The following is a 17,908-nucleotide window of genomic DNA, read 5'->3' as shown; positions in this document are numbered from 1 at the left end:
AGAAGACATTAGGATTTTTTGCCAGTTGGTAACAGTGTACTTAATTTCCTACCTATAAAATATCATTTCTCTTCCAAAACAATACAAGTATCTTGAGTGAATAAGTAAATCTACACAAGTAAACAACTTGCGAGGTGTTCAAGAGAAAAAAAGCAATAGAGAACATTTTCTCTCTTTGCAAGATATCCTTCTAACACATATTGAGGACTATTTATGTGCCAAGCATTATACTAGGCAGTTACAGAACAGAATAATGAGCTCTTTGAAAGAGAAAAAGCCCCCAAAAACTGAGAGTGCATCTATCCCCATCTCCACGCAATGAGAAGGCTTAACGGAGATGGCCTTTAGAATTTTATTTTTAGAAGAGAGACTTTAGTTTTCCATTTTTTTATGAACTCGAGTTTGTTTTTAGGTAAGACAGAAGGAGCCAGCGTCTTTCAGCGCCCACTATGCAGCACTGTACCAGGTTCCAAACATACATAATTTCAACTACGCTTCACAAAAGTTCCTTGAGATGGTTCTTCACCTCCTTTTAAAGGCTAAGTAGTACATGATCTGTGAAAGTTAAACAGCTAGGATCTGAACTCAGAAATGTGTACCTCTAACAATGGTTGTCCATTACATGCTCGCTCTTAAACTCTTAGATATAAAATATAGGAGCCAAGAGAAAGATACCAATAAATAACTCACCAGTTAACTAAGTTTTCATATGCTTCATCACTATTTACAACATTTTGGTTGGGTGCAAGGAAGCAGATTTTATTTATTTATTTGACAGAGATCACAAGTAGGCAGAGAGGGAGGCGGGGGGGGGGGGGTGGAGAAGCAGGTTCCCCGCTGAGCAGAGCCCAATGCTGGGCTTGATCCCAGGACCCTGGGATCATGACCTGAGCCGAAGGCAGAGGCTTTAACTCACAGAGCCACCCAGGCACTTCAGGAAGCCACTTTTTAAATGATGAGAAAAAAACTAACTTTGAAGAATGCCTAGCTGGCTCAGTGAGGAGTGCATACAACTCCTGATCTCGGAGCTGTGAGTTCAGGCCCCACACTGGGCTGGACCCAAATAAATACAGATAGACAGATAGATAAAATGACTGATAGAACCAAATCTATTTCCAACCTCCAACCCAAGTGCTTACACCAGCTGTCCTATATTACTTATTGCTGTTTCTTCTTATCATAATTTTATTCGTTTTTCTTCTTCTGTGTAGAATACAGAGATGTAACAATAATTTTGATTCTGTTCCTAATAGTCAAATTGCCTCCCACTGGTAGTTACGATAACATCTGTAATCTAAGAAGAATAGATTCTCATTTATCTCATTCTGTACACGCTATTCCCATTGTAGCCCACAGTTCCACAGTTATACCAAGACACTAAATTCTTTTATTCTAATCAACGAAACTGATGTTTTTAAAAGGATAAAATAAGATGATGCTTTGTATCCACAGCCCACGAGATGATATTCGAGGAAGACAATGCAGAGTACTACATGTGGGAAGGGGACGGAGGAGTAAAGTAAAACAAAGCAAGGACCCTAGATAAATTCGCAGCATAATTTTTCAGAGTACAAGACCTTATCGGAAGTATTATAAATTTTATCAAGTAAAAGCATAATAAAGTTAAACTTGAAAACAATTGGAATATCCACATTACTTTCCCTCCTCCTTTTAGCATAAAAATTCCAAAGTTGGCCACTTCTTTAAAAACACATAATTGGGGGGGAGGGGAAAGGGAGAGGGGGGTGGGGTTATGGGCATTGGGGGGGGTATGTGCTATGGTGAGTGCTGTGAAGTGTGTAAACCTGGCGATTCACAGACCTGTACCTGAGGGGCTAATAATACATTATGTGTTTATAAAAAATTAATTAATTAATTAAAAAACACATTATTGGCTTTGCCTTCCTTCAATTTCTTCTACCACATAACAAGTATCAACAATCAAATGGAAATTAGAAACTATGTAAACTCTTCTTCTGATTATAAATTACATGAAATTCTCTTTCAAATCATATAAAATACAGAAACAAAGCCCAGATTTATAAAAATACAAACCAAACACATGGGAAAAAATCAGAATGTTCTTTCATTTCATTGTGTAATTGGGTCAAATGAAAGCAGCAAATAGCACTATCCAATACAGACTTCTACCCAGAGAAAAAGATAGGGAGGGTGCCTGGGTGGCTCAGTTGGTTAAATGTCTGCCTTCAGCTCAAGGTCATGATCCCGGGGTCCTAAGATGGAGTTCCAGGGCAAGCTCTTTGCTCAGTGGGGAGCCTGCTCTCCCTCTGCCTCTGCCATTCTCTCTCTCTCTGTCTCTCATGAATAAACAAATAAAATCTTTAAAAAAAAAAAAAAACTTTTTAAAGAAAAAGCTAAGTAAAGAGGAACAGGGATAAAGACAGTTCAATAGGTTACAATGGTTGAAGAGCAAATCTAAGGATTTTCATACTTTTTGTGCTGCATTATACAGTCTCGGTTCTATTAAAAAGAACAAAACTATAATGTTCTTAGCTGTAATAGTGATATTATGGTTATGCAGCAGAATGTGCTTATATGTGGGAAAGGGATGTTAAAATATAAAAGGCTACAGTGCCATGTTTAATCCCATCTGAAAAAGCAAGAGAGGGTAACATTAATGACCTAAGTCTTTCCCCCCCCCCCCCGGGAACAAATGACTTAGCTCCATAAACCTTGCCCACCATTAACCAACCAATCACCTTTTAGTTAACTGGATAGAGAGGATCCTTCACTGAGTCCATGCTAACACTGCATTACTGTGAAGATGCCAGTGGGCCAAAGTTTCACATCATGAATTCTATAGCCTTGTTTCCAATGAGGAGAAACAGAACAGAATCTGGTGAAAGCAAGATCCTACTCAGAGACCTGGAGAGCCCTTAATTAGGAGTCAAAGAACCTCTGCCAGTAACTTGCCCAAGTGTCCCCTTTACCCCAGTCCAATCCCAGTTCCTCAAAATAAAAATCTAAAGACTGCAACAAGAACTTTGTGAAATGTAAAAATTATGCCTCAGTTACACACCAACAGAGAAGCTGCTAACCTTAAGTAATTCAAGAGAGGAACAAACAGTAAGACAAAAGGGCAAAATATAATATATAATAGCTCTTATCTGTCCAAAATAGAATTGAATTCTTAGGTTTACCCTCCCCTTCTAAATAAGCCTGGAAACACAGGATAAAAATAAGAACAAAGAATGATGCCATTGGCAAAACTGCTATTTTTCCTTTTACGCCCCTTCAAATGACCCCACAATTTGGTCCCAAGTTCCCACACCTCTGGTCCTCTCTGCCATCCATACCAGTACAAAACTCATCATGAAATTCCTCACCATCAGTCTACACACCTAACTCTTGGCAGTAGAGATCTCTCAGGAATGCCTACGTTTTATATTGTCTGCACTTTACAAGTATGTTTCCTTTTACGATCAGAAAAAAAAATTACTATTTCCATTTGGGGAACGATGACAATCTATTCCCTTTGGAATCTATTACTCCATGTCTCCATCAGGTTAAAGGCCAAGTTCTGAAGCCAGGCACACGATGATCATGCCATGATCATTGACTTAACTTTGAAGTGGTTCAGAAATACATAAACACATTTACAGAGAAAGCAAATACAGCAATCTGTTTAACTGTTTAATCTGAATCTGGGGATGGCAAACTACAGCCCAGGCCAAATCCTGCTGTGCCTGTTCCTGTAAATAAAGTTCTGTTGAACACTGCCATGTCCATTCCTTCACCCGTTGTTTTGGAGACTGGATGGTCTCCAAAATCTAAAGTATTTGCTGGCCCTTTAACCCACTTTTTTTTTTTTTAAAGATTTTATTTATTTATTTGACAGAGAGAAATCACAAGTAGATGGAGAGGCAGGCAGAGAGAGAGAGAGAGGGAAGCAGGCTCCCTGCTGAGCAGAGAGCCCGATGCGGAACTCGATCCCAGGACTCTGAGATCATGACCTGAGCCGAAGGCAGCGGCTTAACCCACTGAGCCACCCAGGCGCCCCTTGCTGGCCCTTTACAGGAAAAAAAAATAAATTGCTAACTCCTGACTAGAGAGTGGACATACAGGTGATCATAACAGGACTAAGTCTTTAATAAAATTCCATGTATGTTGGAGCACCTGGGTGGCTCAGTCACCTCAGTTTCCAATGAGGAGAAACAGAACAGAATCTGGTGAAAGCAAGATCCTACTCAGAGACCTGGAGAGCCCTTAATTAGGAGGTTATGACCCCAGGATCCTGGGTTCAAGCACTACACTGGGCTCCCTGCTCAGAGAGGAGCCTGCCTCTCCCTCACCCTCTGCCTATTGTTCCCTCTGCTTGTTCTTCTCTCTCACTGTCAAATAAGTAGATAAAATCTTTTTTAAAAAATTTCCCTGTATGTTTGAAAGTTTTTATAATCAAAAGTCGGAAATATATACAACTTTATACATGAGTCTTTTGATTTCTCAAGAAAACAGATGAATACAGAAAGAGATCTTTGAGACAGAGAGCTTGGACACAACCATAATAGTGGTATGATACTGCAAAGAGTTATTATGCAGGTTTTAGTGCAAAAGGGAGAACTTTTTAAAACAGCATTTGATGATACCTATTTCCAAACACAGCTACCCTAGTAGGGATTTATGCTACAGAAATACACAAGTATGAAAAGATGAATAGTGATAGCACAGCTTGTCATCCTCCAGAGCCTGTTGCAAGCACTCCACGTGTCACGCAGTCCTCAGAGGGTTAACTTGCCCAAGTCAAACACCTAAAAACTGGTACAGATGGGATTATGAATCCAGATAATAGAACTTCGAAGTCCGATCTTAATTGCCAAACACACTGCCTTTTGAAAAAAGTATGAGGAGAAAATGAATGCGAAATACCCAAAAGATGAATACAACAGTGAATTCACAAATGAAGATGTTAAAACTCCCTGGTAATAAAATAATAATAATAATATCAATAAAGGTAAAATATCATCTGCCTAGGAATTTAGATTAGTGGGCAAAAGCCAATGTGGGGAAGAACAAAAATAAAGAGAGAGGACTGAGCCCTTTTGATGGTACAAATTGGCTCAACCTACCTGGAGAAAGAGTGTGACGATACAGTCCTAAATTTGAAACAGGCATACCATGTGATCCAACAATTCTGCTTCTAAGAATTTATTTGAAAGAGATAATCAGACAAGTGGGCAAACAAATTATGCATTATTCAGTAAAAAAAAAAAAACTAGAAACCACCTAAATATTCATAAATAGGGGATCAATCATATTAAAACATTGCCAATGAAATACAATAAAACAAGATGATTATACAGATCTATGTTCCTATAGATGTATAGAAAGATAACCTCATAAAGCATTTAGATTAAAAAAATAAGATTAGGGCACTTGGCTAGCTCAGTCCATAGAGCATGTGACTCTTGATCTCAGGGTTGTGAGCTTAAGCCCTATACTGGGTGTAGAGATTACTAAAACATAAAATCTTTTTTAAAAAAAGATTAAAATTACATATGTAAAATGATCTTACACTTATAAATTATTTTTCTAAAGGCAAAATTTGTGTTTGTGTACATACCACAAATGGATAAAAAGATATCAGAAAGAAAATGCACCAAAACACTAAGTAATTATCACATAATGGTGGGATTTTGAGTGTTTCTTACTTTCTCCCTTATAGCTTTCTTTACTATCTAATTACTTTTACAGATTGTGCACTTTTATAATTATTTTAAAAACCATAGTCAATTGCTTTTTACAGCTCAATAATCACCATCTCCTTATTAATAACACACGTATAACCATTTCCTTGTTTAGAGTATGCAGTGTATATTTAAGTAATAAATTAAGAAGAAAAAAAAGAAATTCAGAACAGTTTGTTCTTAAGGACTTAATGATGACCTAGAAATAAAAAGATACTAAAGAACCAATGATCATCAAAATTTCATGTTAAAAAAAATTAATGGCAACAGCATTAACCCACATATTATTTATAGTATAAAAGCATCACCTTCATTAATCCTCACAATTCATAAGGAAAAGACACTGTCCTACAGATTTTTATTTTCAGACCCTAATCCTTTCCAGTTCCTCCCAAGGTATTAAAAAACTTTTTATACACATTTAGAATTTATCTAGCCCACACAGGAACTGAAATCTCCTCCAGACCTCTGAGTTCATTTCCTCTTTCACCTCCATACAATGTATTTACCACTCATCTTACTAAACTAAAAACCACTTCTCCGTCTGGCTTACTCTTTGGTCTTCGAAATTCAGTTATCATAGGATTTCCCCATACTGGGAGGGTTTCTCAAGCACCCAAACCCTCATGGATCAGTTCAGTGTCCCTCCTAGTAAACCCCACAGCATTCCATACATAGCTATATAAAACAATTCATAGCCTTGTACTGTAATCTAGTTTATTTTTTTCTCTAGATGGTAAGGAAAGGAACTACATCTTTTATTATCACACTACTAATTCCTAAATAGGGTTTTTCAGTCAGTGCCAAATAAATAAGTGAATAGTACTGCTAATTATGCCATATATGTCTAATTTAGCCAAATACACTGTAGTCCTATAAGGCTGGAACCTTGTCACAGGTCCCCTACACTGAAATAAAGAAAACACTGCCAGACCTACATGTAAGAGCTGAAACTACAAAATTCTTAGAAGAGAACAAAGGAGTAAATCTTTGCAACCTTAGATCAGGCAGGAGTTTCCTATTACAAGCGACAACAAAAGACATAAACTGGACATTATCAAAATTAGAAACTTTTATGCTTCAAAGTACACCATCAAGAAAGTGAAAAAACAATCCAAAATGAGAGAAAATATTTACAAATCATAACTCACACAAGATCCTAGTATCCAGAATGTATAAATAACTCTTATACCCAACAACAGTAACAAAAAAGAATAAAAAGAAAACCCAATGAAAATATGAGCAAGGGAGTTGAATAGACATTTCTCCAAAGAATATACACAAATACCCGAAAAGCACAAGAAGATATTCCACATCATTAGTTATTAGGAAAATCAAAACAAAACCACAATGAAATGACAGTTCACACCGACTAAGGATGACTAAAACCAAAAAGACAGACAAGGGGCACCTGGGCAGCTCAGGTGGTTAAACGTCTAACTCTTGATTTCAGCTCAGATCATGATCTCAGGTTATGAGACTGAGCTCCCGGGTTGACCTCTGTACTCAGTGGGGAGTCTGCTTTAAATTTTCTCTCCCCCTCTCTAAAATAAATAAATAAATAAATAGGTAGATAGATAGATAGATAGATAGATAGATATTGCTCTTAATTAAATAAAAATAAAAAATAAAAAATAAAAGAATGATGTACAGTTGACCATAGAACACAGGTTTAAACTACATGGGTTCATTTATAGGCAGATTTTTTTTCAATGAATATATGTATAGTACTGAAAATGTATTTTTACAGTTTTCTTAATAACATTTTCTTTTCTCTACCTTGTTATAAGAATACCATATATAAAAAATAAATACAAAATATGTGCTAATCAACTGTTTATGTTACCATACAGCTACAGGTCAACAGTAGGCTATTCGCGGTCCAGTCTTAAAGGAATCAAAAGTTATATGCAGATTTTCATATGCATGGGGATTGGTGTACCTAACCCTGGCATTGTTCAAGGGTCAGCTGTATTCATACATTGGACAGCATGAGTGAACTTTGAAAATACTATGCTAAGTGCAAGAAGCCAGACACAAACCAGGTATAGTAGGATTTCATTTTTATGAAATATCCGTAATAGACAAATCCATAGAGCCAGAAAGTAAAACAGTCTGCTAGGAGAATGGAGAAATAGAGAGTGACTGCTAATGGGTACAGGTTTCTTTTTTTTCTTTTTTTTTTTTTTAAAGATTTTAATTATTTATCTGACAGAGATCACAAGTAGGCAGAGAGGCAGGCAGAGAGAGAGGAGGAAGCAGGCTCCCTGCTGAGCAGAGAGCCCCATGCGGGGCTCAATCCCAGGACCCTGGGATCATGACCTGAGCCGAAGGCAGAGGCTTTAACCCACTGAGCCACCCAGGCGCCCCTGGGTACAGGTTTCTTATGGAATGATGAAATGTTCTAAAATTAGATAGTGGTAATGACTACACAATTCTGTGAATATACTAAAACCACTAAATTGTTAAAAAAAAAAAAAAAAAAAAGCCTCTGCTAAGGTAAACCTAAATAAATATTTCACTGATGAAAATGGCAGTACTTATAAATCAGTATCTTAGGAAGTTTATAGAAAAGTACAACCCAAAAAAATGATAAGTAATTTACCTTCTTTAGTCTCTTCATTAAAGATTATTGATGCTCCATAAGCAAACAGTTCTCATTACCTTTATATTAGACTTTTTCAGATAAGAATGTTGGGGTAGGAATTAGAAAATAATAGAAATATACCAGACACTGAAATATACCATGTGATCTTAAGGGAAGCATTAATATTTCTGGACTTCTTTTAAGGCAAGTGATTTGAACAAGATGTAAGATCCCACGAAGTGCTAAACACTTGTGTTTTTACTGCGAGCAGTAAGTACATCCAGGAAGAAAATAATTTTTTTAAGATTTTATTTAGAGAGACGGGGGAGGGGGGGCATGTGCAAGCAGAGTTGTGCGATCAAGCCCCATGATCAAACCCCATGCGGGTGTTCCATGCTCAGCATGGAGTCTGCTTGTCCCCTTCCCTCTGCTCCTCTTCCTGCTAGCGCTCACTCGCTTTTTCAAATAAATAAATAAAATCTTTAAAAATATAAAAATGAAAAATAAAATAATCTAATAAATAAGGTTCTCCTGTTTTATATGTTTTATTTTGAAGGATTAAAGTAAAATAGCCCATCAAAGAACCATTTCTCTTTTCTAAAACAATAAAGTTTATAACAACTCATTGTAAATGGGGAGGAAAATTCTAGCTCCCTACTAATCCTAACAAGATTAATCCTTTTCTCAAAACTAAGGTGACTATAATTTTTACTCAGTACCTACCTATTTGCTAATTTAATCTAAAGGGAAATTTAGCATGGAAATCCCCTTAATATATCTGGAGAATAATTAAACCAATACATGTTAGGGATTTTTATACATTATGGTTTAATTACCCCTCACAGCAACCAAATGAGAGAGAAATTTATTGTCATACAAAATTTAACAGGTAAGGAAATTAAGGTTCAGAGTTATTACCAAAACCTCAAAGCTAGAGAGTACTAGCTCAAACTTGAGGGGTTCTAGTTTCAGTTCAGTGAGAAGGGACATTCAAGAAGTTATTTAAGAAGGAATAAGCTGGGGCACCTGGGCGGCTCAGTGGGTTAAGCCTCTGCCTTCAGCTCAGGTCATGATCTCAGGGTCCTGGGATAGAGCCCTCCATCGGGGTCTCTGTTTGCTTCTCTGCCTGCTTGTGATCTCTCTCTCTGTCAAATAAATAAATAAAATCTTTAAAAAAAAAAAAAAAAAAAAAAAAGGAAGGAAGGAAGGAAGAAAGAAAGAAAGAAAGAAAAGAAGGAATAAGCTTTATTTAAATCATTTGGACTCAGAAGTACTTTGTTTATTCAAATACCTTTGTAATGGAAAATGTTTTTCTGATAAAAGTACTGAATTTATAACCCCAAAAAACTAAACAAAGAAGTTTAGTTGGCAAGAGCAAAGATCACATGTAAAATTTAGTATTACTAAATTCTGTTCTCATTTAAGTCCCAAATTTCTCTGTTGTGTGTAGCCATAATGTCATATGGCTCTACTTAAAAGCCCATCTTTATCCACCTAATTTTATTTTTTTTTAATGATTTTATTTAATTATTTGAAAGAGAGAGCATGAGAGGAGAGAAGTCAGCGGGAGAAGCAGACTCCCTGCCAAGCAGGGAGTCCGATGCGGGACTTGATCCCAGGACTCCAGGACCATGACCCGAGCCAAAGGCACTCGCCCAGCCATTGAGCCACCCAGGCGCCCCAATCCACCTAATTTTAAAGCTTTATATGGACTTGAGGGTCTACAAAATTTGTTTTGGTTAATTACGGAAAATCTTTATATAGTGTGGGAGACAGTGACAGTTCACAAATTAATCATTAAGTACTTGGGTGATAGCTAAGCTTTGTTAAAAACAACAGGCTCAAATGGAATCACTTATTCTAAGCTGCCTATCACCCAACCTAGCTCTATTTAATTAGTTTAGGCTCTCCCAGAAATGGAAACTTGAACCAGTCAAGAATCTCTATTCAGCATTAGTTAGAGATAATCTGCCTGATAGACCCTGCCATGCCCTAAAGGAAAGTAAACTTGCCAAAACCAATCTGCTTTTTTGTCTACTAGAACTTTCTTGTTCCCTCTCCATTCAGCCTCTAAAAGTCTTCATTTTGTACAGCTCCTAAGAGCTCCTTTCTATCTGCTAGATTGGATGCAGCCCAATTCATGAGTTGTTGAATACAGCCAATAAGATCTTTCAAATATATTTGGTTGAATTTTGTTTTTTAACAGTTAAAAATGAATTCAAAGGTTTCTTTCTCCTTCACCACCTCAAAGTGAACTCTTCCACGATGTGTCACAGATTATTATCAACTAGTTTCCCAAAAGCCACTCACAGTCTGCTTTTCCTTTGCCTTCTGCTATGCTAGAGAAGGCACTTGCTTACCACTTGGTTGGCACAGCCCCTTTTGTCTCTCAGCTTTTGCCTCTTCCCCTTGCTTCCTGCCTAGAACCTGGAATCAGTACCTGGAGATTCAAAACCATTTGACCGTGTGTACAAAAACCACAAAACAAAGGGAAGGAGGCGGATCTCTTGTAATAGTATTGGCTAGCTGCACCAACACAGTACTCTCCAACTCTGGGCTTTTTGATACAAAAGAAAATAAATGCCTTACTTGTTTAAGTCCATTATTGATTGGTTTTTCTGTCACATGAAGCAACAACTGACACAAAAACACACCTTAGCATGTGTTCTTTCCAGAATGTAAAGGACGGCTAGATCTACCCCTCTTTCCAGCAGTTTGAAACTTTTTTTAATGCTTTTTGACCATTTCTATATGTAAAACACATCATACAGTTTTCTTCAACACACAAGTAGGAAAAATGTGGATACTAAGATTACATAAATACATAGTTTTCCAAAGGGAGAAAAATGCTTTTCATATGTCAAAAATATTTATTAACTATAAACTGGATAAACACTGGTGACACAGACAGAAGATGAACTACAATACCTAAGAAGCTAAAGAGAGATATAAATTGTACAACTGACCAGACCTTTATCTGAGTTTCAGGAAAAGTATATAGAAAAATTGCTCTAATTCCTATCAGGCTAAGACAGAAATGATTGCACCTATCAAACTGTGATAATGAACATTCAAAGCATGAAAAGTATTTGAGTTGGCTCAGAACATGGAAGAATAGGAGGATCCTAAGCTCCCCTAGTGCCACAGGCACAACCAGGTAACACCAACACCAGCTTCAATAACCCAGAAAAACAACTAGAAGACTTGCAGAACAAACTCCACAACTAAAACTGGGGAAGAGGCCACATCAAAGAACATAGGAAGGGCGAAGACACAGTCTGGGAGCAAAACAGACCTTGGTCATCCTTGATGGGGAGACAGATGGTGGCATGGAGAGAGGCATAAAAATAAGGCTTTCACACTAATGAGGAGGACAAATCCCCATATTTGCCTTTGAAAGCAAGAAGGGCCAAATTTTGTTAGTTCTTACAACAGTAGAACTTAAAGCCTGGAATTTTAAAATCTGTGGGCTCCACTTTCGCAGAGCCTGGATGATGTGAGGAAGCAGAGTCCCCACCCATAAAGAGACAGCAGACAAACAACCCATGCAGATACAGTATAAAACCAGTAATTTGAAAACTGCCAGGGGCAGGCAGACGGGAGAGTGATTTGCTCATCTCAGAGCATGGCCTAGAGAGATAGGGATCACAGGGAGTCCGCTCCAGGAACAAAGGAGCCGGCACACGCTATTTCCCTCCCCCACCCCAAAGCATAAACAGCCACCGTGGGAACTAGCACAGTGTGGACACTCACTACTTACCTTGCTTACACTAAGCCTTGGCCCCCTGCACATTAGTGGATCCACCAGTCTCAGGCATGCTCCCCTCACTCCTGGTGCTGTGTACCCCTCCCCAAGAAAACCAGCACAAATTACACCATCATTCCCTCTCCTGACCACCACCCATTGTAGGACCTCAGTTCTGGTTTCACCAGCACACTACCACACACCTTGTTAAAACACACTCACCCATGCTAGGGACCAAACACTGCCCCCGATAGGCAAAGAGAGGCTCTGCATACAACTGAACTGAAGGGAAAAGAGTCCCAGACTCAACAGCAAAGCACACACAACACACATAGGAGATATTCCTTGAAGTGCTAGGCCCTGGGGAACAGGGGACACCGCACTGCAGGGCACTATAGGACCCCTTTTTCATAAAGCTATTATCATTAAGAGCAAGAAAAGTAGCTGACTTTCCTAATACACAGAAACAGATGCAGAAAGTCAGACAAAATGAGGAGACAGAAAAATATTTCCCAAATGAAGCAACAGAACCAAACCACAACAAGATACCAAAGTGAAACAGATATAAGTAATATGTCTGATAAGAAAATTTAAAGTAACAATCATAAAGATACACACTGGACCAGTGTGTGTGGAGTGGAGGACATCAGTGAGATCCTTTTACAGAGATTAAAAAAGAACCAATCACAGATAAAGAACACAAGAAATGAAATTAAAAATACACTTGATAGAATAGCAGTCTAGATAAACCAGAGGAACAAATTAACAACCTGGAAGACAGAGTAATGGAAAGTAACCAAGCTGAACAAAGGATAGGGAAGAAAATTATGCAAATTGAGAATAGTCTTAAGGAACTCAGTGACTCCATCAAACATAGTAACATTGACATTATTGGGATCTCAGAAGAAGAGACAGAAAAGGAGGCAGAAAATTTACTTGAAGAAATAATAGCTTAAAACTTCCCTAATTGGAGGAAGGACACAGATATCCAGACACAGAAGGCACAGAAATCACCCAAAAATTAAACCAAAGAAGTCCATATCAAGACATATAGCAATTAAAATGGTAAAAAATAGCAATAGAGAAAATTTTTAAAGTAGCAAGAGAAAGGGGTGCCTGGGTCGCACAGGTGCTTGAGCATCTGACTCTTGCTTTTGGCTCCAGTTGTAGTCTTGGGTCATGAGATCAAGGCCAGCATCAAGATCTGTGCTCATCTGCTTGGGATTCTCTTTGCCTCGACCCCCCCGCCCCACTCTCTCTTGCTTTCATAAATAAATAAATACATCTTTTTAAAAAAAAGGGCGAGAGAAAAGAAGACAGTTACACAAAAGGGAAACCACATAAAGCCATCAGCAGATTTTTCAGCAGAAACTTTGCAGGCCAGGAGAGAATGTCATGATATATTCAAAGTGCTGAAAGGGAAAAATCTGCACCCAGGAATACTCTATCCAGCAAGGCTATCATTCAGAATAGAAGGAAAGATAAAGAGTTTCTCAGACAAACAAAAACGAAAGGAGTTTATGATCACTAAACCAGCCCTACAAGAAACATTAAAGATGACTCTTTGAATGGAAAGGAATGACCATAAGTGAGAGTATGAATAGTAAAAAACACAAAAGCAGTAAAAATAAATATTTCTGTAAAAATCACTGAAGGGATTCATAAAGTAAAAGGACACAAGGGGCACCAGCCTGGCTCAATCAGTAGATCATATGACTCTTGATCTTGGGATCATTTGTTCAAGCCCCCTGGTAGGCACAGAGTTTACTTAAAAAACAGCAAAAGAAGTATATAAAACACAATACCATATACCTAAAACATGATGGGGGGAGGAGTAAAGATGGGTTTAAATTTAAGGAAACATCAGATTAGTATAGACTGCTAAATGCAGAAGATGTTATACATAAACCTAATGGTAACCCCAAATAAAAAACCAGTAATAGACATGCAAAGAATAAAGAAAAGAATTCAAGTATATCACTAAGGAAAGCCAGCAAACTATGAAAGAGAGCAAGAGAAAAAAGAACCAGAGAAAATCTATAGAAACAACCACAAAATAGTAACAAAATGGCAACACATATCCATCAGTACTTTGTCAATAGACTAACCACTCCAATCAAAAGAAATAGGGTGAGGGAATGGATAAAAAAGCAAGAAACTCATTTCAGACTGAAAGACACCTGCAGATTGAAAGTGACAGGATGGAGAAACATTTATCATGCAAGTAGATATCAAAAGAGAGCCATGGCAGCAACATTAACATTGGACAAAATAGGCTTTAAAACAAAGACTGTAACACGAGACAAAGAAGGACACTATATAACACTAAAGACAACAATACAACAAGAGGATATAACAATTATAAATTTTTATGCACCCAACGTGGGAGCAACCAAATACATAACACTGTTAATAACAAATAAAGGAAATAATCCATAGTAATACAATAACAGCAGGGGATGTTAACACCCCATTTACAATGATGAACAGATCACCCAAACAGAAAATCAACAAGGAAACAGTGGCTTTGTACATGTGCTGCCAAAGCGAGAAAAGGAAACAGTGGCTTTGAATGACACACTGCACCAGATGGATTTAACAGACATATTCAGAACATCCCATCCTAAAACAGCAGAATACACATTCTTTTCAAATGCACATGGAACATTCTCCAGAATAGATAACATATTGGGCTGCAAAACAAGTCTCAACAAATTTTTAAAAAATCAAAGTCATACCATGCATCTTTCCTGATCACAATGCTATGAAAGTAGAAATCAACCAGAAGAAAAAATCTGGAAAAACAACAAATAACATGGAAGTTAAATAACATGCTACTACACAATGAATGGGTCAACCAAGAAATCAAAGAAGAAATCAAAATTTATATGGAAACAAATAAAAAATGATAACACAAGAGTCTAAAATCTTTGGGATACAACAAGTCGTTGCAAGTGGGTAGTTTACAGCAATACAGACCTACCTCAAAAAACAACAAAATCAAATAAACAACATAACCTTCACTTAAACGAGATACAAAAATAAGAACAAATAACTAATCTTTAACAAAGCAGGAACTGTATAATGGAAAAAGTCTCTTCAACAAATGGTTTTGGGAAAACTGGACAGCAACATGCAAAAGAATGAAACTGAATCATTCTTTCACCATACACAAAAATAAACTCAAAATGGATTAGACCTAAATGTGAGACCTGAAACTATAAAAATCCTTGAACACAGGTAGTAATTTTTCTGACATCAGCTACAGGAACATTTTTCTAGCTCTGTTTCCTAAGGCAAGGAAAATAGCAAAAATAAACTACAAAACTAAAAATAAAAATTTTCTATACAGCAAAGGAAACAATCAACAAAACTAAAAACCAACCTACTGAACGGGAGAAGGTATTTTCAAATACTATATCCAAAAAAGGGTTAGTATCCAAAGTATATAAAGAACGAATGTTACTCAATACACAAAATACAAATGACCTAATTAAGAAATGGGCAGAAGATATGAATAGACGTTTCTACAAAGACATACAGACGGCCAACAGATACACAAAAAGATTTTCAACATCACTTATCAGAGAAATGCAAATCAAAACTAAAATGAGATAACACCTCACACCTGGCAGAAGGACTAAGAACAAAAACACAAGTAACAACAAGTGTCAGTGAGGCTGTGGAGAAAAAGGAACCCTCTTCCACTATTGGTGGGAATGCAAACTGGTGCAGCTACTCTATAAAACAATATGGAGGTTCCTCAAAAAATTAAAAATAGAATCATCCTACAATCCAGTGATCACACTACTGTGTATTTACCAAAAAAATACAAAAACACTAATTCAAAGGGATACGTGCAACCTTATGTTTAGTGCAGCATTATTTACAATAGCCAAACTATGGAAGCAACTCAGGTGTCCATCAGTAGATAAATGGATAAAGAAGATGAGGTACAGAGGCACACACATACACAGAGAGAGTATTATTCAGCCATAAAAAAGGATGAACTCTTGCCATTTGCAACAACATGGGTAGAGCTAGGGAGTACAGTGCTAAGCAAAATAAGTCAATCAGAGAAAGACAAATACCATATTATCTTATCTTACTCATATGAGGAATTTAAGAAACAAAACAAACAAGCAAAGAAAAAAGAAAGACAAACCAAGAAACAGACTTTAAAGTTTTCATTTTAATTCCAGTTAGTTAACATATAGTGTTATATTAGTTTCAAGTGTACAATGTAGTGACTGAACAATTCCAGTGCTCATCACACTTCTTAATCCCCATCACCTATTGAAATAGATTCTTTTTTTTTTTTAAGATTTTATTTATTCATTTGACAGAGAGAGAGAGATCACAAGTAGGCAGAGAGGCAGGCAGAGAGAGAGGGAAGCAGGCTCTCCGCTGAGCAGACAGCCCGATGCGGGGCTCAATCCCAGTACCCTGAGACCACGACCCGAGCCGGAGGCAGAGGCCTTAACCTACTGAGCCACCCAGGCGCTCCTATTGAAATAGATTCTTAACTACAGAGAACAACTGATGGTTCCCAGAGAAAAGGTATATAGGAGGATGGGGAAAATAGAAGATGGAGATTAAAGAGTACACTTATGATGAAAAAATAAAATGATTAAAAAAAAAAAAGAAAAAAGGGATGGCTCAGTTGGTTAAGCGGCTGCCTTCGGTTCAGGTCATGATCCCAGCGTCCTGGGATCGGGTCCCATATTGGGCTCCCTGCTGAGCAGGGAACCTCCTTCTCCCTCTGCCTCTGCCTACCACTCTGTCTGCCTGTGCTCACTCTCTCTGACAAATAAATAAATAAAATCTTAAAAAAAAAAAATCTTTAGAGTTACTGAAGATGAGAAAAGAGGGGCACATGTATACTGTATGTAATGGTGAATGAAACTAAATAGGAAAAGCAATTAGGAAATATCTATTAAGAGCCTTAAAATGATTAATATACTTTGACACAATGAATTTCTTTATAAGACTATTGTAAGAAAGAACCAGATATATGAACCAAAATTTATATACTAAAACATCTATTAGTCTTATCTGTAATATCAAAATACTGGAAAAAACTTAAATGTTCAATAATTAGAGTTAACTAAAGCATTACAAATCCACATGATAGAATACAGACATCAATTATAAATCAAGTTTTCAAAAGAAATTTAATAATATGGATAAACATTCTTTACATCTTAAATAAGAGGATCCCAAACAACTTAAACAATCTTAGTTATCTTACTAACTTGTTCATGACTACTCTAGGTCAAGAGATACCTAATAATTCCAGAATGGAGGTTCCTCAAAAAGGTTAAAATATAACAACCATATGATCCAGAAATTCTATTTACTGGTATATAGCCAAAAGAAATCAATCACTATCTCAAAATTGAATTACTAAACACAGCAGCATTATTTATAATAGTCAAGACACATAGAAACAACCTGAGTATCCATGGGTAGATAAATAAAACATGGTATGTATATACAATGGAATATTTTTTATTCAGCCATAAAAAAAGAAAGAATCCTGCCATTTGTGACAATACGAATGGACCTTGAGAGTATCATGCCAAGTAAAATAAGTCTGAGTGGGGCATCTGGGTGGCTCAGTTGGTTAAGCGACTGCCTTTGGCTCAGGTTGTGATCCCACAGTGCCAGGATCAAGTCCCACAACAGGCTCCCTGCTTGGCAGGGAGTCTGCTTCTCCCTCTCACCTCTCTCCTCTCATTCTCTCTCTCTCTCTCTCTCTCCCAAGTAAATAAATAAAATCTTTTTTAAAATAAAATAAGTCAGATAAAGGCAAACAGTTTACCATCTCACTTAAATGTGGAAACTCTAAAAACTAAAATAGAAATAGAG

The 17,908-nt window shown here is 37.1% G+C and overlaps 1 protein-coding gene across 4 annotated transcripts in view; it reads right to left on the bottom strand.

Moving 5' to 3' along the window:
- The window catches only part of CDK19 (cyclin dependent kinase 19), a 167,330-nt gene that overhangs the window by 134,718 nt on the left and 14,704 nt on the right, over positions 1–17,908 (bottom strand). Inside the window, exon 1 of one of the 4 annotated variants that reach the window (XM_013056707.2) lies at positions 5,088–5,228. The exons of the other annotated variants lie outside the window; for them this stretch is intronic. The gene's annotated coding sequence lies outside the window, so the exon portion shown is untranslated. Of the gene's footprint in view, positions 1–5,087; positions 5,229–17,908 lie in introns of those variants that run through there. 4 annotated transcript variants of the gene reach the window in all.

Source organism: Mustela putorius, unplaced genomic scaffold (assembly GCF_011764305.1).
Source record: "Mustela putorius furo isolate JIRA1106 unplaced genomic scaffold, ASM1176430v1.1 tig00000450_pilon_pilon_pilon, whole genome shotgun sequence".
In the NCBI taxonomy this organism is placed as follows: Eukaryota; Metazoa; Chordata; class Mammalia; order Carnivora; family Mustelidae; genus Mustela; species Mustela putorius.
The sequence above is the reverse complement of the archived record's forward strand: the minus strand, read 5'-3'. Positions and strand labels throughout refer to the sequence as shown.